The sequence below is a fragment of the Aquarana catesbeiana genome, linkage group LG06 (assembly GCF_042186555.1).
Source record: "Aquarana catesbeiana isolate 2022-GZ linkage group LG06, ASM4218655v1, whole genome shotgun sequence".
NCBI lineage: Eukaryota > Metazoa > Chordata > Amphibia > Anura > Ranidae > Aquarana > Aquarana catesbeiana.
Genome location: NC_133329.1, coordinates 151,065,444 through 151,087,198, shown reverse-complemented (window position 1 = coordinate 151,087,198; position 21,755 = coordinate 151,065,444). Strand labels below are relative to the sequence as shown.

Here is a 21,755-nt window from a genome sequence, read left to right as displayed (position 1 = left end):
CAGTCAAGTTCCTCCACCCCAAAATCACTCATCCATGTCTTTATGGACCTTGCTTTGTGCACTGGTCCAAATGATTTGGTGGAGGGGGATTATGGTATGGGGTTGTTTTTCAGGGGTTGGGCTTGGCCTCTTAGTTCCAGTTAAGGGAACTCTTAAGGCGTCAGCATACCAAGACATTTTGGACATTTTCATGCTCCCAACTTTGTGGGAACAGTTTGGGGAAAGCCCCTTCCTGTTCCAACATGGCTGCACACCAGTGCACAAAGCAAGGTACATAAAGACATGGATGAGGGAGTTTGGGGTGGATAAATTTGACTGGCCTGCACAGAGTCCTGGCCTCAAACCAATAGAACACCCTTTGGCTAGATTAGACCAGAGACTGCGAGCCAGGCCTTCTCATCCAACATCAGTGCCTGGCCTCACAAATGCACTTCTGGAAGAATGATCAAACATTCCCATAGACACAATAAACCTTGTGGACAACCTTCCCAGAAGCTGTTCTAGCTGCAAAGGGTGGGCCAAATCAAATTTTAACCCTATGGACTAAGACTGGGCTGCTATTAAAGTTCATGTGTGTGTAAAGGCAGGCGTCCCAATACTTTTGGCTAAATAGTGTATCTGGAAAAGACTTACAATGGTGGTGGAACCCCCCTACACATAAATACTACAATTAGACATAGTTATAGGACCTGGGAGATGAGACAACTTCTCTACATGAAGTGGCATGTTTGAGATTTGAACCCAGACCCTCACAGGGATACTGAAAGCAGAAGTTCTAACCTCTAAGCCATGGAGCTGCCACATGTGAGAACCTCCTACACATAGTTACACATAAATATTCATAAAAATACATAAATACTGCATTTCTTTGGACATACAAGTGATGGACTTACATTACTCAAGAGTTATTCTTCTTGATTTATTCTGTGATATTTGGTGTTTTTTTGTGGGTGAGAGTAGAATATTACCCTCAAATTTTTGGGAATTACATTTTGATTTCTGATGTTGGTACACATATCACATTTTTTGGGCTCAAATTATGAATATTTGGAAATAATAAAAAGCACACTCATTTCAAGTGACTCATTTTAAATTTGCATCAGCAATGGTATTGTTTGTGGATTATAAAGACACCTGTGTGAGTTTGACTAAAGATTGTTGTGAGATGAAGAGTTAGGGCTCTTTCACACTGACGATCTGTATGTCCATTTTTCATCCTTCCGTTTTCGGATGAAAAACGGACATACATGTATTCCTATGGAGCGTCGGATGTCAGCGGTGACATGTCCGCTGACATCTGACCCGCTCCAATCCGAAAAGTGTAACGGAGGAAAACCCTACTTTTCCATCCGTTTTCGGATCGGATCGGGTGACGACGGACTCTACGGTCCGTCATCATCCGATCCCCCATAGGGGAGAGCGGCGCTCTGACAGGTCCGTCGCTGCACAGTGTGCAGCGATGGACCTGTCATCTTTCTGCTCAGCGGGGATTGGCGGAGCGATCCCCGCTGAGCAAGCGGGTGTTCACGGGGCGGATCATCACTGATCCGCCCCGTGTGAAAGAGCCCTAACAAGTGAAAGTTACAGAGAAAAATATATTTTACCAAAACATCAAAACATTCCAAATTCTCGTATTCTTAAAAACAAAATATTTTAAGTAGAAGCAACGATGTTGCAAAGGAAAATTTATTTCAGCGAAAGATACATTTCATCTCAACATTAAAAGTTTTTTTTGTGAAAGTTACAATTGTTCCATTAGAATCAATGGCTAAAACTTGCATTGGATTAGAGCTCTCATTTTGGTATTTACTATGGTGTCGGGTAAAAAAGACACTGGAGCTAAAATGAGAGCTAATTGCAGGTCTGAGCATGCTCAGTTGTGTTGGCACCTAGTTGTCCAAAACAGGGAATTTTTCACTTCTCAGACTTTTAAAGATATTTCAGTGTCGAAAATCACTTTTTCCACACAGTTTAAAAGCAAATTACCTTTAAATAATATACCGCATATTTCAGTACCATTTAGGCAATTATATCATGCTCTAAACATAATTTCCATGTGCACTACTCCAGGTTTGGGCGCTATTTTGTTTCAGGGAACTATAGCAAATTCGATTTTGGGAGTATTTTCTCACCAGTGCTATATTGAATACCGGTTTAGCACTAAATTGCCGCAAATTATTGCTAATTATTGCTAATTATCGCTAATTAGCGTTGCAGTGCTATAGTAAATGACCCCCACAGTATCCTAATACTAGAAGTGATCCAACAGAGAGAGAAGGGCTTTCCAGCCCAAAATGAGAATATATATATATATATATAAAAGAAGATTGTTGGATCAATTCTAGGGACAGATTGTCATACCCACATCCCTGAAAATTTAGTTAACCACTTGACAACTGGGCACTTAAACCCCCCTCCTGCCCAGACCAGCTTTCAGCGCTGTCACACTTTGAATGACAATTACTCAGTCATGTAATACTGTACCCAAATTAATTTTTTGTCCTTTTTTTTATACAAATAGAGTTTTCTTTTGGTGGTATATGATCACCTCTGGGTTTTTTATTTTTTGCGCTATAAATAAAAAAAGACCTAAAATTTTGAAAAAAAACGAATTTTTCTTAGTTTATGTGATAAAATTTTGCAAATTATTAATTTTTCTTCAGAAATTTTGGCCACAGTTTATACTGCTACATATCTTTGGTAAAAATAACCCAAATTAGTGGATATTATTTGGTCTGTGTGAAAGTTAGAGAGTCTACAAGCTATGGTGCAAATCATAAAAAAATTATCACATCTGATGTACTGGTGGCCTATCTCATTTCTTGCGACCCGAACAAGCCAGGAAAGTACAAATACCCCCCAAATGACCCCTTTTTTGAAAGCAGACATTCCAAGGTGTTTAGTAAGATGCATTGTGAGGTTTTTGATGTTGTCATTTTTTTCCCACAATTCTTTGCAAAATGAAGATTTTTTTTTTCCACAAAATTGTCATTGTAATAGGTTATTTCTCTCACATGGCATGTGTATACCACAAATGACTCCCCAAAATACATTCTGCTACTCCTCCTGAGTATGGCGATACCAAATGTGTGAGGCTTTTACACAGCCTGGCCACATACAGAGGCCCAATATTGAAATAGCACCATCAGGCGTTCTAGGAGCATAAATTACACATCTCTTTTCCCAACCACCTATTACATTTTGAAGGCCCTGGAGCACCAGGATAATGGAAATGCCCACAAAGTGATCCCATTTTGGAAAGCTAACACCCCAACGTATAATCTATGATGCATAATGAGTCTTTTGAACGGTTCATTTTTTTCCAGAAGTTTTTGGAAAATGTGGAAAAAAAATGAAAACGCGTTTTTTTTACGCAAAGTTGTGCATTTATGATATTTCCAACAAATAGCATGTACAAAGCAAAAATTACACCCCAAAATACATTCTGCTACTCCTCCTGAGTATGGCGATACCAAATGTGTGAGACTTTTACACAGCCTGGCCACATACAGAGGCCCAATATTTAAATAGCACCATCAGGCATTCTAGGAGCATAAATTACACACCTAATTTCTCAACCACCTATTACAATTTTGAAGGCCCTGGAGCACCAGGACAATGGAAACATACTACATACAGAGGTCCAACATGCAAGGAACACCATCAGGTGTTCTAGGGACACATAGCATTCACATACCAAGAATGTAGTAGCGCAGTTGTACACAGGAGGATAGCACTGGTCCAGGCAGCAGGTAGGGACTTGGTCAGCAAAAGTGAATGTAATTTTCCAGGCAACAGGCAGGAATACTGTCCATAGTCAGTACAGGCAGCAGGCAGGGATACTGTCCATATACAGTCCAGGGTCAGTGCAGGCAGAGATTGTCAGCAGTGCCAATATATTGGTCCTGGTAGTAGGCAGGTCCATGTGGTGTGGTCAGTTCATGCGACAGGCAAAGGCATGATGGCATAGGTCCTACAGGCAGCGGGCAGAAGTAGGGCCTCGTTCAGGACAGAATGGGGACAGGGGTAGATGCTTCTCCCACCCAAATCTCTTTGAAGCCTCCAAGTCTCCAGACCCTAATCTAGGAATGAGAAAACAAATGAAATTGTTTTTTTCATCCAGAAAAACAATTCTGGAGCCCCTCACATATGTGAGACCCCTGTGTTCTGAATCCCACTAGTCCACTGGCAGGGTACAAGATCAGTCCAAGAGGCAGGCAAGAGGCATGGTCAAACAGTCCAGGGTCGGTTCCAGATCAGGCAGAGGTATGTACAGAATCGGTAGGCAGAAGCGTGGTCGAATAACAGTCCAGGGTCAGTTCCAGATCAGACAGAGGTATAAACAGAATCGGTAGGCAGAAGCGTGGTCGAATAACAGTCCAGGGTCAGTTCCAGATCAGGAAGAGATATAAACAGAATCGGTTGGCAGAAGCATGGTCGAATAACAAGCCAGGGTCAGTTATAGAGCAAGCAGAGGCATAAGGGGTGTGAAGGTAAATGGCAGGAAGTGAGGGTTATGTTTACCATAGTTCACTAATAATTTAGTGAAGTATGGTAACGGCGGAAACAGTCAACTATGCAGAGGCCTGGTTGGGAAGGACATTGGGGACAATGATAAGTGGTGTCTCTTTTCACTCCTCGTTTGGAGCACACCCGGAATTTTTTCTGACGTTTTTGGCCTGTTGGTCTGGGAGGGATTTTATCGGGAAAGTGGCGTTCAGAGAGTCTGCTAATCACATCGGATCTAATGTTTTCTGGTGGGCCGTTCGGGTATATAAAGGCAGTGGTGATTTCCTCCTGGTAGCCAAGGAAGGGTTTGGGTCTGTCAGTGGAGTTGCGATAGATTACATAGGTATTGTATATGGCCAAATTAAATAAATAAATGGAAACTTTTTTTATACCACTGGTATGTTCTTCTAGTGGAAAGGTAGGGTTCAAACATCTGGTCGTTGAAGTCGACACCCCCCATATACATGTTGTATTCATGGATACATGTTGGCTTTTGGATTGGGCCATTCCTCCTGGTGATCTCAACAAATGTATTGTTGTGGATCGAACAAAGCATGTAGACGTCCCTTCTGTCCCTCCACTTCACAGCCAGAATTTCCTCTTTCGGTAAGCTCGCCGCCTCCTCTCTTCTCAACTTCTTGTTGACAAGGCTTTGAGGAAAGCCCTTCTGGTTCATCCTTACGGTGCCGCATGCTGGAGTCTTCTTTCTGTGAAGGTTTCGGAACAGGGGCAAACTAGAATAAAAATTGTCCACATATAGATGGTAGCCTTTCTCCAGGAGTGGGTTTATGAGTTCCCAAACGACTTTCCCACTCGATCCAATGTATTCTGGGCAATTAGGGGGATGTAGCTGGGTGTCCTTCCCTTCGTATACCATGAAGGCATAGGTATACCCTGTAGCACGATCGCACAATTTGTACATCTTCACCCTATAGCGGGCCCTTTTGGTGGGAATAAATGGTTTTAAGCCCAGCCTGCCAGAAAATTTGATAAGAGACTCATCCACACATATGTGTTGGTCTGGGGTAAACAGCTGGGGGAAGATTTCAGAAAAATAATTTATTAGGGGCCGAATTTTATAAAGCTTGTCAAAATTTGGGTGATTTCAGGGAGGGCACTGGGTATTGTCGTTATAGTGTAGGAATCTCATAATCATGAGATATCTGGTCCTGGGCATTACTGAGGAAAAGATGGGCATGTGGTGGATGGGGAGGGTAGACCAATATGAACGTAATTCATTTTTTCTGTTTAGTCCCATACAGAATGTGAGGCCCAAAAAAATTTTAAACTCCTCCACTGTTAGGGCTCTCCAGTCGTAGGGACGGGCGTAGAAGGACGTTGGGTTACTTGCTATAAATTGTTGTGCATACAGGTTGCACTGGGCCACAATTGAATGCAAGCATGTCCTCAGTAAAAATTAAATGGAAAAAGTCTATTGGGGAAAAATTTTTTGTGTCCACCTGGACTCCTGGCTGGGCAGTGAAAGGGGGAACGTTAGCTTCTCCTGAATTAGGAGGCAGCCACAAGGGGTTTTGAAGGGAATAGGGAAGGCTGGCATGGGACCTAACCCTTTGGGACTGAGGTGACACCCCACTGGTATGTGGCCTTTGCCGTGGTACTGCGGTGCTGGTGGATGGCACTGCGGTGCTGGTGGATGGCACAGCCTCCTCACCAGTATGCCTTCGTCTGGCAGGCGGACTCTCATCCTCCTCCTCTGAGGCTGTCAGTGTACCACTGGTTAGGACAGGCTCGTAGTCCACGTCAGACTCAGAATCTGAAAATGAGGAGGAACCCGAAGCGGAGAGCTCCCCATTGCTCTCATCGCCCGCAAGAATATTGTATGCCTCCTCAGCTGAATATAATCTTCTAGCCATTGTTGGTGATGACAGAAGGCACTGGTGACAAGTGACAAGTGACACTGATGATAGCTGACACTCTTACGTGGCACTGATGACACGTGACACTTACGTGACACTGATGACACTGATACGTGGCACTGGTGGCACTGATAACAGATGGCACATGGCACTGACAGGTTGCATTGACAGGTTACACTGACAGATGGCACTGACAGGTGGAACTGATGGCAGGTGGCACTGATGGCAGGTGGAACTGATGGCAGATGGCACTGGCAGATGGGACTGACAGATGGCACTGATATATAGTGTTGGCACTGTGTATGTGTGTTTTTTTTACTCACAATTCATAATCCAGAAGCACAGGTTGCTCTCCCTCCTCACACGCGGTCTTTGTGTGAGGAGGGAGAGCCGGCAATGAGAGATGATCTCATATGTTTACATTTGAGATTATCTCCCATTGGAAGCTGCGATCGCGCTGTAAACAGCCGCTGTGATTGGCCGTTTACGACGATCTGTGACTGGCTGTGTCCAAGTGACACGGCCAGCACAGAACTTCCCCGATGTGCGCCCGCGGGAGCGCGCATCACGGAAGTAAACGGCTGGATGTCCAGGGTAGGCCACCCGGCAGTTAGCGTCCGCATTGCAGCCGTCTTTCGGCTATAGCGTGGGCACGAAGTGGTTAAAACAAAACTACACAGCCCCTCTGTGACAGAAAATGCAATAACTGAACACACTATGACTGAACACGTTGCAACAGCACCCGCTATGACTGTACACGCTATGACTGAACGTGCTATGACAGCACCCACTATGACAGAATCCTTGACAGCCCCGCTATGACTGAACACGATAAGACTGCACACGTTGTGACAGACCCGCTATGACAGCACCCGCTATGACTGTACACGTTATGACTGAAACACGTTGTGACAGCCACGCTATGACTGAACACGCCATGACTGGAACACGCCGTGACAGGAACACGCTGTGACAGCAACACGCCGTGACAGAAAAACGCTGACAAGAATGATTCAACAGAACTGATGGCAAGGAAACGTGAAATGACCATGGTAGTGTAGCTAACCTACCCACCAGCCCCTCCCCCCTTCATGGTACTGCCCACAGCGATGTCCCGCCCCGCCCCTGGAAGCTTGCAGGGAGACATGCAGCATCAGACCTCACAAAGTGCTGGCCGATGAACCTGTTGGTCAGCACCCCCTCCCCCGTGAATTAATCATTGTACCTTACTTCCCTTTATTTATTGCTATGGGTTATAGCACTTGCATATAATGACTGCTAAGTTCCTGGAAGTGAATATGGAAATTATACAGCAATACTAACAGAATGAGGAAAGCTCAGCCAGGACAGTAGACAGAGAAATCCCCAGGTATGCTGTAGTGTTAAACCAGAGATGGAAGAGTGATAGTTTCAGTAATATCCTGCTGCTGTGCTGCAGATGGGGGGCAGCAGTGTTGCCAGGACTTGTAGAGTCATGAGAGGTTTCTAGGGTCACTACAGTGTAGGACAGATATTACTTCCAGGCCTCCCCCATGACACCTTACATGGGCACCAGAAGCCGTGGGTGGGTGAGAGAAGCACGCGGGCTGATGAAGTCTTAACATGAGCACCGGGAGAAGTGGCCAGGTAGGAGAAGCTGCCCCCCCCCCCCCGATGATGCCTGGCGTGGAGTGAAACTCGAACGAGAACCCTCTTCCAACCCTCTGCCTGCGATCACAGCCCGACTGACTGCCCCCTTTACCTGCCCCGAATGAACACTGGAAAAGATGGCATGCTGGCCTCCGATGTGGGTGGCCCCTGTAGGTGTGTCCCACCTGCACTAGAACCGTGATGAGGTGAATGAGACACGAGCCTCCTGCAGCCGACCTTGCTGCCACTCTGCTGAACACGAAACCGGAAGTGAAGCGGACGCACTGTAACCATAGTTGCCAACATTGTAAGAAAAAATGCGAAAAATGGGCGTGGTTTACGTGACATAGTGGGCACGGCTTAAATGGGCGTGGCTCAAGAGGGTGTGGTTAGAGTCTGAGATGAATGAGGGATGGAGAGGGAGAGGAGGAGAGGGGAATGACGGGACAGCAGCCCCAGATCCTACACAATAAAAATATGTGTATTCTAGAAAGTTTAACAATCAGCAGATAAAGATACTCCAAACACCTGGTGTTAGCACTTCATTCATCCCGGCACCATGGTTGTTATGGTGTCAGGATCATTGAAGTGCATTATTTCTATTATTACATTGTAATATAAAATGAAATCATTCAACTCACCATAATGCATCACATCAGGTGTCCCCGGCGGAGCTCCCCCTCACATCAGGTGTCCCCGGCAGAGCCCCCCCTCACATCAGGTGTCCCCGGCAGAGCCCCCCCTCACATCAGGTGTCCCCAGCAGTGTCCCCAGTGGAGCCCCCCTCACATCAGGTGTCCCCAGTGGAGCCCGCCTTACATCAGGTGTGTCCCCAGTGGAGCCCCCCTTACATCAGGTGTGTCCCCAGTGGAGCCCCCCTTACAAATTCCCACAGCCGTGCGGCGCGCCCCCCCTCCCCTACCTCAGAGGTGCCCTAGTGTGTCCGCCGGTGTCTTGTCGAATACCGAATGGCTAGAACCCCCGCCCCTTTCCATAACAGACTCTGCAGCGGGGCGACGGAGGAGCTCCGTCTAGCCCCCCCAGCCGTCTTCCTGAGCTTCTTTAAGATGGCGGCAATGTCTCCGCCGGCCACAGATCTCTAGCGGCGGCTGCGGCGAAAATCGAGAACCGGATTTCTCGGGACATTTCCCGGGACACCAAAAATTCGGGAATGGAATGTAAGTCCCGGGAAATCCGGTAGAGTTGGCAACTATGCCTGTAACCCGTAAATGACGCACGTCGGCTGAAACCCAGCAACCCTGAATACGAGCCGACGCAGGATCAGACATAGGAGAAGGGATAAATGACCCTCAGACTCCCCCCTACAAATACAGGCTAGCCTGCGGCCAGTCTTCTTACTTAGCAGTTTGTATTTACTAAAATATTTGCATTTCCATGTTCCATGTGTACTGTGGGAAACCAGATATAGTGAATGCAGGGTGCTGGGTTTAGTAGCACTTTAAAACATATTAAAACACATAACACAGAGAACCCCTTGGAAGCACCTTCTTACATCCTCAGCCTGTACAAAGCAATGACAGGCTGAGAGTAGACAACTCTGTTCTCATGTATCTGCACATCCAATGGTTATCTGCTATTAGAGAGAGATATCCAACCCTGGACCTACTTAAACTCAATTAGAAGTCTATTAGGCCTTGTTCACACAGGCTGATTACATCTGTGCACCATACAGGGCCATGCTTTACTGGCACAAGAATGCACAGGTGTTCCAAGCATCCCCATTCGGGCAGTCTCTTAGGCCCCTTTCACACTACTGCGCAATTTTGTAGCGATTTTACAGCTGTGATTTTGCCGCAATTTCAGGGAATGCCTTGTAACTTGCATCAAAGTCGGACCAAAGTAGTACAGGGACTACTTTGAAGTTGGTTCGACTTGAAGTCGCACAGATATGAATGGTCCCCTTTGGAAATCATGAGGTACGACTTGTCACGCGACTTTGCAGTCCCAAGTCGCAGGACAAGTTTCACAAGTGTGAAAGGGGCCTTAGATATCTATTGGGACGCAGTGGCTGCACAAACCCAGCCGTTGGTCCTCATGTGACATCCATGCAGGTGTAGCTGCACGGTCCCAGCACATCCAGGACATGCACCCACACGGCTTTCATTTTGGGATACAGGAGCTGTATATGTGCAGCCGCGGTGTCCCAATAGACATAATTGTGGCTGCCCACATGGGGATGCACAAAACACCCATGCATCCCCATGCGGGTAAACACAGCTCTGCATTGTCATAGATGTAATCACCCTGTGTGAACGAGGCCTTACAAAAATAAAGGGACTGATTGATTTTGTATAAGAAATAATATTTGATTTTGTCGGGTTCATGATTATGTATGACATTTGCATCACTACTGCCTGCAGCTCAGCTACTGACTGCCTAGCATGCCCAGTTTTATATACATAGTTCTTTATTGACATAGTTGCCAACATTGTAAAAAAAAAATGTGGGACACTTTTGTGGCTGTAGGCGGAGCCGTACAATAATTAGGGGGCGGGGCATTCGTTTGTAGGCGTGGCTTAGTAAAAACAGTAAGTGCGACGCGCGAAGCGTGCCGCGGCGAAAAATGGGCGTGGTTTACGCGTCATAGTGGGCGTGGCTTAAATGGGCGTGGCTCAAGAGGGTGTGGTTAGAGTCTGAGATGAATGAGGGATGGAGAGGGAAAGGGGGAGAGGGAAAGGGGGAGAGGGAAAGGGGGAGAGGGAGAGAGGGAAAGGGGGAGAGGGAGAGAGGGAGAGGGGGAGAGGGAAAGGGGGAGAGGGAAAGGGGGAGAGGGAAAGGGGGAGAGGGAAAGGGGGAGAGGGAAAGGGGGAGAGGGAAAGGGGGAGAGGGGGAGAGGGAAATGACGGGACAGCAGCCCCAGATCCTACACAATAAAAATATGTGTATTCTAGAAAGTTTAACAATCAGCAGATAAAGATACTCCAAACACCTGGTGTTAGCACTTCAATCATCCCGGCACCATGATTGTTATTGTGTCAGGATGATTGAAGTGCAGTATTTCTATTATTACATTGTAATATAAAATTAAATCATTCAACTCACCATAATGCAGAATCAGTGGGAGCCCTGAGCGTGTCACTAGCCACGTCGCCTGCCCCCGGCAGAGTCCGTCCTCACATCAGGTGTCCCCAGCAGAGCCCCCCCTCGCATCAGGTGTCCCCGGCAGAGCCCCCCCCTCGCATCAGGTGTCCCCGGCAGAGCCCCCCCTCGCATCAGGTGTCCCCGGCAGAGCCCCCCCTCGCATCAGGTGTCCCCGACGGAGCCCCCCCTCGCATCAGGTGTCCCCGGCGGAGCCCCCCCTCACATCAGGTGTCCCCCAGTGGAGCCCCCCTCACATCAGGTGTCCCCCAGTGGAGCCCCCCCTCACATCAGGTGTCCCTGGTGGAGCTCCCCCTCACACCAGGTGTCCCCGACGGAGCCCCCCCTCGCATCAGGTGTTCCCGGCGGAGCCCCCCCTCGCATCAGGTGTCCCCCAGTGGAGCCCCCCCTCACATCAGGTGTCCCTGGCGGAGCTCCCCCTCACATCAGGTGTCCCTGGCGGAGCCCCCCCTCACATCAGGTGTCCCTGGCGGAGCCCCCCCTCACATCAGGTGTCCCCCAGTGGAGCCCCCCCTCACATCAGGTGTCCCTGGCGGAGCTCCCCCTCACATCAGGTGTCCCCGACGGAGCCCCTCCTCGCATCAGGTGTCCCCGACGGAGCCCCCCCTCGCATCAGGTGTCCCCGACGGAGCCCCCCCTCGCATCAGGTGTCCCCCAGTGGAGCCCCCCCTCACATCAGGTGTCCCTGGCGGAGCTCCCCCTCACATCAGGTGTCCCCGACGGAGCCCCTCCTCGCATCAGGTGTCCCCGACGGAGCCCCCCCTCGCATCAGGTGTCCCCGACGGAGCCCCCCCTCGCATCAGGTGTCCCCCAGTGGAGCCCCCCCTCACATCAGGTGTCCCTGGCGGAGCCCCCCTCACATCAGGTCTCCCTGGCGGAGCCCCCCCTCACATCAGGTGTCCCTGGCGGAGCCCCCCCTCACATCAGGTGTCCCTGGCGGAGCCCCCCCTCACATCAGGTGTCCCTGGCGGAGCCCCCCCACACATCAGGTGTCCCTGGCGGAGCCCCCCCTCACATCAGGTGTCCCTGGCGGAGCCCCCCCCCACACATCAGGTGTCCCTGGCGGAGCCCCCCCCCACACATCAGGTGTCCCTGGCGGAGCCCCCCCTCACATCAAGAGTCCCCCAGTGGAGCCCCCCCTCACATCAGGTGTCCCCGGCAGAGCCCCCCCTCACATCAGGAGTCCCCGGCAGAGCCCCCCTCACATCAGGAGTCCCCCAGTGGAGCCCCCCTCACATCAGGTGTCCCCCAGTGGAGCCCCCCCTCACATCAGGTGTCCCCCAATGGAGCCCCCCCTCACATCAGGTGTCCCCCAGTGGAGCCCTCCCTCACATCAGGTGTCCCCCAGTGGAGCCCCCCTCACATCAGGTGTCCCCCAGTGGAGCCCCCCCTACAAATTCCCACAGCGGCGTGCGCCCCCCCTCCCCTACCTCAGAGTCCGCCGGTCTTTTCGAATTCCGCATGGATGGCAAAACCCCCGCCCCTTTCCCTGGCAGCGGGGCGGGGGTAGGCGGAGTGAGGCGGGGCGGAGGGTGGGCGGAGGGTGGGCGGAGTGAGGCGGGGCGGAGCGGAGGGTGGGCGGAGTGAGGCGGGGCAGAGGGTGGGCGGCGTCAGAGGAGCTCCGTCTAGCCCCCCCCCAGCCGTCTTCAAGCTTCTTCAAGATGGCGGCCGGCGGAGACAATGTCTCCACCGGCCGCAGACCTCTAGCGGCGACGGCAAAAATCAAAAACCGGATTTTTCGGGACATTTACCGGGACACAAAAAATTCGTGAATGGAGTGTAAGTCCCGGGAATGTCCCGGGAAATCCAGTACAGTTGGCAACTATGTATTGAGTTTGAAATACATTTTGAAATATGCATTTATTATGACATCTAGCCTGCTTTTAACTTCAGCACAAATTATAGAGCTGACCCATGGGCTGTAGGACTTTTGTTTCCATGACTGGCAGTCTGATACGGGGTGAAATCAATTGTTCCCTACACCAGTGGTCATCAACCCTGTCCTCAGGGCCCACTAACAGGCCAGGTTTTATGTATTACATTGGGGAGATGCAGACTAGAATACTACAATCAGTGAGCAGCAAATGATATCACCTGTGATGTATTTCAGTTATCTTGCAAACCTGGCCTGTTACAGGCCCTGAGGACAGGTTTGATGACCACTGCCCTACACTTTGTAAGTTGGGCATATTTGTGGGGGAAGCAGTACAACTCTCCAACTTCTAATTCTCTGGGTGAGAAGGAGATTACGTTTTTAGCTTTTCTTTCCCCCCTCGCTTTAAAATGTTCAAGGGCATGTGAGTGCAAATACATTTTATCAATAGACTGCTAAGTCATTTTCATATTATTTAACATGCATATAAATAGAGGCGTTGGCAATGACTTTAATAACAGCATGTGCCTGCATAGGCGATGGAAGGAAAGTGAGCAAAGCCAAATAAACAAAGAAGGAGGACTGATAGGGCAGGCCCTGTAAGGAGTTCCCTTTGTAGACTGAAGGCTGGTCTTGTGTGACTAGGAGTACAGGGCGGGGAGTGAGTAGGAAATGCAGCTTGCTCTGATGTGCTAATGAATATGGAGGGATCTGACTGTCAGTGCTGAGAGGTAAGAATAGAAAGGCAGCTCAGAGAACTGGAGCAAACTGTTCATTGCTTGTTACTGTCTGCTGCTTGTATACGGTCTCTGTGCAGGATATATGCTGAAGATTTTGTCATAGCTGCTAGGCGTTCTACTATGTGTGCTGGCATAGCAATATACATTTAGGATTATGATAAGCTCTACAATATGCTTATCTTAATAAGGTTTAGTTAGGAATTACGGTAATCTATACATGTATATTGTTTGCCGCAGGTGCTCCAAGTCTAACATTTGGTAAAAAAATCAATTCAACATGTCAGTGTTTACAGAATCATCCTTTCAGGCTTCATTGGGTTATCATGTCTAATATGTTAAAGCTGATTCCCGGATTTTCCTTTTTTGCACATTAAGGGCCGGTTCACACTGGTGCGATGTCAGAGATTGGATGCGATTCGCATAGTACGATTAATCGTATATAGAATCACGATTCGCCCCCACCTGCGCGATCTCCAGCCTGGATCACCGCAATTTTTTTTTTTTTAGGATGTAGCCTGGACCGGAGGCGAAGCCAGCGTGGAACGCAAGCGGCGCTGATGGCACCGATATCGGAAATGACGTCAGTCGTCAGAGCAAAGAGTGATGAGCCGCGGTGGATGCCTGGGTGTGGGCGGAACCACGCTTTCGCTTAGTCGGAGAGACCCCGGCCGGGAAACACTGCACAGTGTGCACACTTTCCGACGTTGCATTCACACTACACAGAAGCAGGCTTTAGGTAATACAAAGCAATGACATATTTAAAAGGAATATGGGTTGTGGTGGTGCTACCTTAGGCTAAGGAGTGATTGCTCAGGCCCTTTGTATATAACGGTGGATAGGTGACTGTAAAGTGCAACAGTTGGCGGATGCTAAACTCCACTGATTAGACTAAAGTGCTTAAAGGCATAAACCATCCTATAATGTGACATGGTAAAAAAAAAATTATGTACAATAAAACACAGTGACTTGACATCTACCTTTACAGATGTAAGGAATAGATTGGTATAAACTTATTAACCCAAAATGTGTTGATTGCGCATGCGCCGTCTACAGCTGATTTTTCTTTTTTAAATTAACCATTTTAAAGAATCGTGATCTTTAGTCTAAGCAAAAGAATCACGATTCTCATTTTTCCCAGAATCGTGCAGCTCTATCGCACGGCAGTGAAAATCGCATGCGATCTCTGTGCGATGCAATTTCAGCCATAAAGATCATATGGCTGAATTTGCATTAAACTCGCACAGGACTTGCAGGGTTCCCGCATCGCAGCAGTGTGAACTGTCCCTTAAGCCTTGTTCATTTGACCTGTGCCCCGTGCAGGGCCATGCTTTACTGGCACAGGGATGCAGGCAGTACCATAGAGGGCTAGCTTCCAATGTGACATCTCTGCAGGTGCGTGTCTGACTGCGGATGTCACATTTGAGACAGACATCTCAAGTCTCCCAGAAGGTGCGGGTTCTGCGGTGGCTCCCGCATACCGCAAGCACCTCCGGGGAATGATCGGTGCAGTGGCTGTCCCTCCTGCTGCGCACCGATCATCCCCAGCTTCCCTGTGTACTCCTCCCCCCATCCCCCTCCGTGTCCCCTCGTCTCTCGCAACCGTCTTCCCTCCTCTCCCGCCAGCTGTGTGGGGAACTAGTAATAGGAACGGTGAGCAAGATCGCTCCTGTGATTACTGAGCAGCGTAAACTGTGAGAGCCTCTGTCTCCTGTTCATTCATCTTTTTAGTGCTGAGACAGCTTTTAAAAAAGCATTGGGAAAAAAAAAATTAAAAACAAATTAAAATGTAAAAAAAAATCAATTATTAAGTTTGCGGGTGCGAATCGCCACCTCCCTGAAATAATTTTTTTCAAGTTGGGATGTCTGTTGAGAACAGTGGCTGTGTCTATGCAGCTACTGTGTACAATAGAAAGCTATTGGACTTCCGGCATGGGGATACACAACTAGGGTTGCCACCTCATCCCTTTAAAACGGAACATATATTAATTACACAGGTTCTGTGGCTGATTAAGGTGGTAATTAAACTCGGTGCCTTATCTGCATTCAGTTATCCCAAGAACCTGTATAATTCATATGTGTTCAGGTTTAAAGGGATGAGGTGGCAACCCTATGCACACCACATCTGTACATCCCTGTGCTAGTAAAACATGGCCCTTCATGGGGCACGGATCACATTGCCCCTTATGAATGAGGCCTTACATTGGCCCAGCTAGGACTAAGGTGAGCATGTATACATTAAGGTTGCCACCTCATCCCTTTAAAACCGAACACATATTAATTACACAGGATCTGTGGCTGATTAAGGTGGTAATAGAACTCAATTGGTGCTTTATCTGCATTAAATTAGCCTCAGAACCTGTGTAATTCATATGTGTTCAGGTTTAAAGGGATGGGGTGGCAGCCCTAGTATACATGAGGGTACGTTGGAGAAGCTGACAGTTTTACTGTAGCAGTTGGTGCTACCACAGTGATAGCAGCGGTCTTCCAGGTCCTGTGCTGAGTAGCCTCCACCCTGCAAACTGACCACAGTAGATCACTTGCCTGGCACTGTTGCCATTGACAGAACTCCCTGTGTGGTGTGTGTGTTTTTTTTTTTTTTTTCTCCCCCAAGGGATACAAGCCATTATTTTATTGAATGAGGTGGAGATCGTGACATCACCCCTCCCCCTCCATCTGATCGAAGAACACCTTGTATTCACTAACCACTTGACCTCCAGAAGATTTACCCCCCCCCCCACCTTCATGACCAGGCCATTATTTGTGTTACTTTAACTGACATTTGCTCGGTCGTGCAACACTGTACCCAAATATGTTTGCCCCCTTTTTCCCACAAATGGTGGTATTTGATCACCTCTGCGATTTTTTTATTTTTTTTTGCGCTATAAACATAAAATGACTGACAAAAAAAAAAACTATTTTTTTACTTTCTGCTATAAAACACATCCAATGAAGAAATTCGATTTTTCTTTAAAATGTTTATTAATTTAGGCCAATATGTATTCTGCTACATATTTTTGGTAAAAAAAAATCCCAATAATTGTATATTGATTGGTTTGCGCAAAAGTTATAGCGTCTACAAACTATGGAATAATTTTATTTATTTTTTACTAGTAATGGTGGCGATCAGAGACTTATAGCTGAACTGCGCTATTCCGGCGGACTGACGATTGTTCACTGACACCTTTTGTGGGAACCAGCGACACTAATACAGCGATTAGTGCTAAAAAATATGCACTGCCACTGTACTAATGACACTGGCTAGAAAGGGGTTAACACCAGGGATGCTCAAAAGGTTATCTGTGTGCCTAGCCTGTGATTCAGTGTACTGTGGGGGGGGTGCTTTTACTAATGGAAGGCATGGATCCACTCCTGCTTTAGGCTCCATTCACACTAATGCATTTTTTGATGCATTTTGCAGAAATGCATGGGAATTTTGTAACATGGGTTCCTATGGAACCTGTTCACATCAATGCATTTTTGTGCCTCTGCGTTTTTGGAAAGGGTCAGGGACTTTTTTTTTTTTCATGCAAAAGGCAGCGTTTTGCATGTAATAGAATTCAATGGACCAGCATCAAAAATGCAAGTACAGCGTTTTTACAGCGTTTTTGACGCTGTAAAAACGCTGTTCAAAAAACGCGGCAAGCACCGCAAAAAAACACTGCAGAAATGCTCAAAAGCAACATGCATAGATGTGAATCGAGCCTAACAGAAACGCGTGATCCATGCCTTCTGTACTTGCAGAGAGGCAATCTGCCTTGTTTACTTAGGCAGACTGCTGCCATTCTGCTTGCTCAGTAGAAGCATTGATGGGTGCCAGCGGACATTGAGTCCACCATACCTGCCAATCAGCTCCTGCTGTGTAGAATTGGAGCAGGCTGCTGGCGGCGCGTGCCCCAGATTCAGAGGTGTCCGATTAGGTACCATCCCAAAAAAAAAAAAAAAATCTCTAGCAATACACACCAAACTGTGCATGTGCAAACTGCTCCCAAAGCTCTGTGCTATCAGGAGATGGATTGGGGACTGTGGAAGAAGGGGAGCATCAGAGAAGACAGGATCAAACAGCCTTTTTTTATCATACATCACGGGAAACAGAGTGAGCCTCAGTTCACACCAGAGGCGGCACGACTTGCAGGTCGCCTCACCGAGGCGACCTGCACACGACTGCCGGGGCGACTTGCAAAACGACTTCTGTATAGAAGTCTATGCAAGCCGCCCCAAGTCGCCCCCAAAGTCGTACAGGAACCTTTTTCTAAGTCGGAGCGACTTGCGTCGCTCCGATTAGAACGGTTCCATTGTACTGAACGGGACGCTACTTGTCAGGCGACCTAGGTCGCCTGACAAGTCGTCCCAGTGTGAACCGAGGCTGAGGCTATTCCTTACTGGGTTATACTTAATCTCCAGGTGAATGGACACTGGTAGACCAAAGTGATCCTCTGTCTAACCCTTCCAATACAGGAAGTACTTCAGTTTTTTTTACCAGTGTCTGCAAGGTGGATGGACACGTTTGTTTGAGCTCTCTCGAGCTCTAGGTCTTGAAGTCCCAGCATGATTTTAAAATGAATCAAGGGATTGACGATCGGATCCATTTGAAACAGGCTTATACAGTATCTCACAAAAGTGAGTACACTCTTTACATTTTTGTAAATATTTTATTAGATCTTTTCTTGTGACAAAACTGAAGAAATTACACTTTGCATCAATGTAAAGTAGTGAGTGTACAGCTTGCATAACAGTGTAAATTTGTTATCCCCTCAAAATAACTCAACACACACCCATTAATATCTAAACTGCTGGCAACAAAAGTGAGTACACTGCCTTGCTAAAGAAGATGACGGTAAAGGTGATGGACTGGCCAAGCATGTCTCCAGATTTAAACCCTATTGAGCATCTGTGGGGCATCCTCAAATGGAAGGTGAGGGAGCGCAAGGTCTCTAACATCCACCAGCTCTGTGATGTCGTGAGAAGGAGTAAAAGAGGACTCCAGTGGCAACCTTTGAAACTCTGGTGAGCTCCATGCCCAAGAGGGTTAAGGCAGTGCTGGAAAATAATGGTGGCCATGCAAAATATTAACACTTTGGGCCGAATTTGGACATTTTCAGTTAGGGGTGTACTCACTTTTGTTGCCAGTGGTTTAGACATTAATGGCTGTGTGTTGTTATTTTGAGGGGACAGCAAATTTACACTATTGTACAAGTTGTACACTTACTAATTGACATTGTAGTAAAGTATAATTTCTTCAGTTTTGTCACATGAAAAGATAAAATATTTACAAAAATGTGAGGGGTGTACTCACTTTTGTGAGATACTGTATGCTAGGATAAATGGTACCTGAGCCTCGTAAAGAAGACGCAAGGATCCTGCGAGGATTTGCCTGTAATGCGATCTCTGCACGCTGGACCCTGCGTAGTAGAATCCTGGACAGCACAGAGCTAAGGCATTCCTGCAGGGTGCTGTACAGGTCCAAGGGAATGGACCCTAAAACATGAAAAGGTTACCCAGTCTTTGAAGATCCTCAGTTGACAGGAACCCACTGTGGTGGGTGAAGATTGGGCTCTTAGTTTCTAAGGTTGCCCTGCGCCTGGACGGGTAAGCTAAATCCCCCTTATTTACCTAATCTAGCTAAAGGCTGGACACCTGTGTAGCGGTGACCGTAGGGGGGAGTGTTGGGTTGACTGCTGGAAAGAGTAGCTTTCTTGTTGTCTTTTGTGGATGTCCGCACATGAAAATTTGTTGTGGACACGGGACCGTGCGCATGCAAGCGCAGAGTGTCCCAAAGTACAGCCATCTTTTTTTTTAAGCTGAGAGTGGCTGACATGTGGAGCTTCCAGGGGACAGCTGTGGGACACAGAGCAGGCTGTGAAAACTGTTCGCTTTCAGCAATTCATTCCTCCTTACCTCCTTGGTCATGTGAGTCACCAGTAGGGAGCTTCGAGTTCGAGTCCAACCCATGTTCGACCGTTATGGGCCGTTCGGGCCAAATTCGAGTTGTGCGTCACGGCCCATAATTCACTGCAGCATAGCAGTGCATTGCTGGCTGATGATTGGCCAAGCATGCACTATGACCGGCATGCTTGGCCAATCACAGCGCCGTCTGTACAGAGAGCCGTAATTGGTATAATATATATATATATATATATATATATATATATATATATATATATATATATATATATATATATATATATATATATATATATATATATATATATTCAGTTTAGCTAGATCCGTTCCTGTTATTCTCTTCCTACAGGCAGGTGTATTTAAAGCTACCTGAAGACAATTGCTGTTGTTCTGATCCTATTAATACCACAGGCAGGCAGCTGCAGTATTTACAGTTAGTGTAGTGCATCCTCTGCACAGTGTGCACCTAAAGCTACCTATAGAAAATTGGTGGTGTTCTTCTGATCCTATTAGTACCACAGGCAGGCAGCTGCAGTATTTACAGTTAGTGTACTGTGTCCTCTGCACAGTGTGCACCTAAAGCTACCCGAAGAAAATTGGTGGTGTTCTTCTGATCCTATTAGTACCGCAGGCAACTGCAGTATTTACAGTTAGTGTACTGCGTCCTCTGCACAGTGTGCACCTAAATTGCTGCTGTTCTGATCCTATTAATACCACAGGCAGACAGCTACAGTATTTACAGTTAGTGTACTGTGTCCTCTGCACAGCGTGCACCTAAAGCCACCTGAAGACAATTGCTGGTGTTCTCATACTAATAATACTACAGGCAGGCAGTTGATTCTGCTAGCTGCAGTATCGGGGTATATATATATATATATATATATATATATATATACATACACACACACACACACATCCCAGCTTTGTGCAGCTACATCTCACTGCAGGCCATTAGTATGTCTGGAAGGCCAACAAGGAGAGGCAGACAGTTACAAGCCAATAAAAGAGGGCAAGCAGGCTCTGTGTCTAGAGGCAACAGTGCTGGTCGTGGAGACGGTGCATCCTCATCAGCACGTGGCCGTGGGACACCTTATTCTTTTTTTCGGCAGCTGGCCGTGTTGAGCCGCAACATGTGGAAGACTTGGTAGAGTGGATGACCAAGCCGTCCTCCATCCTCCTCATCCTCTCTCACCCAGGCTCAGGGTACTTTTTCTGGCAAAGCAGCTGCCAACACGGCCTCTTCCCTCGGCTCAATGGCATCAGTCACTCCTTCCCTAGCCCCACCATGTCCTCCTGAGGAGTCCCCCGAACTGTTTGACCACAGTGTTGGGTACATGCTCCAGGAGGATGCCCAGCGTTTTGAAGGCTACGATGATGGTACCCAGCTGGAGGAAGGCAGTAACGAGCCCAGAGAGAGGGGGTGCTCAAGAAGGACAGAAATCTGGCAGTCATGTTCCCCCAGGTGCAGCATACTACCAGCTTTGCTCAAGTGATGAGGAGGGAGGGGATGATGAGGTCACTAACTCCACATGGGTGCCTGATAGGAGAGAGGAGGAGGAGCAGGAGGCACATCTCCAACGAGGCAGGATGCCCTCCAGGGGCTAGCTTAAGGGCAGCACACTGACTGCATCACACCGCAGAGCTCCGCATGTGCAGGGCGCTGCTGTCTCTGCGCGTTATTCCAAAACTTCTTTGGTATGGGCCTTTTTTTGAGACGAGTGCATCAGATCCCACTGCTGCTATTTGCAACATATGTCTCAAGTGTATCCCGCGTGGCCAAAACATCACCCACTTGGGCACCACATGCTTGACCAGACATATGTTGACTTGTCATGCAGTTAGTTGCCAAGCGTACCTAAAAGACCCACACCAAAGAACAAAGAGGACCTCTCCTTGCTCCTCATCAGCTGGGATCTCCAACCCCACTATACCTTCAGTCCTCTCAGTTGGTAGACTCTGCCCCCTTCCATGAGTTTGTGGAATGTGCGGTTCCTCAGTGGCAGGTTCCCAAACGCCACTATTTCTCATGGAAGGTGAATCAGGCTCTCTACCGGCATGTGGAAGGCAATGTCTTGGCCTCGCTGGACAGGGCGGTCAGAGGTAAGG

At 47.9% G+C, this 21,755-nt stretch overlaps 1 protein-coding gene across 3 annotated transcripts in view; it reads left to right on the top strand.

Moving 5' to 3' along the window:
- Positions 1-13,582: 13,582 nt before the first annotated feature.
- The window catches only part of LDAF1 (lipid droplet assembly factor 1), a 241,716-nt gene continuing 233,543 nt past the window's right edge, over positions 13,583-21,755 (top strand). The window contains exons 1-2 of one of the 3 annotated variants that reach the window (XM_073591056.1): positions 13,608-13,739; positions 14,256-14,484. The gene's annotated coding sequence lies outside the window, so the exon portion shown is untranslated. Of the gene's footprint in view, positions 13,740-14,255; positions 14,485-21,755 lie in introns of all 3 variants that reach the window. The other 2 variants (XM_073591055.1, XM_073591057.1) reach the window with 2 other exon arrangements.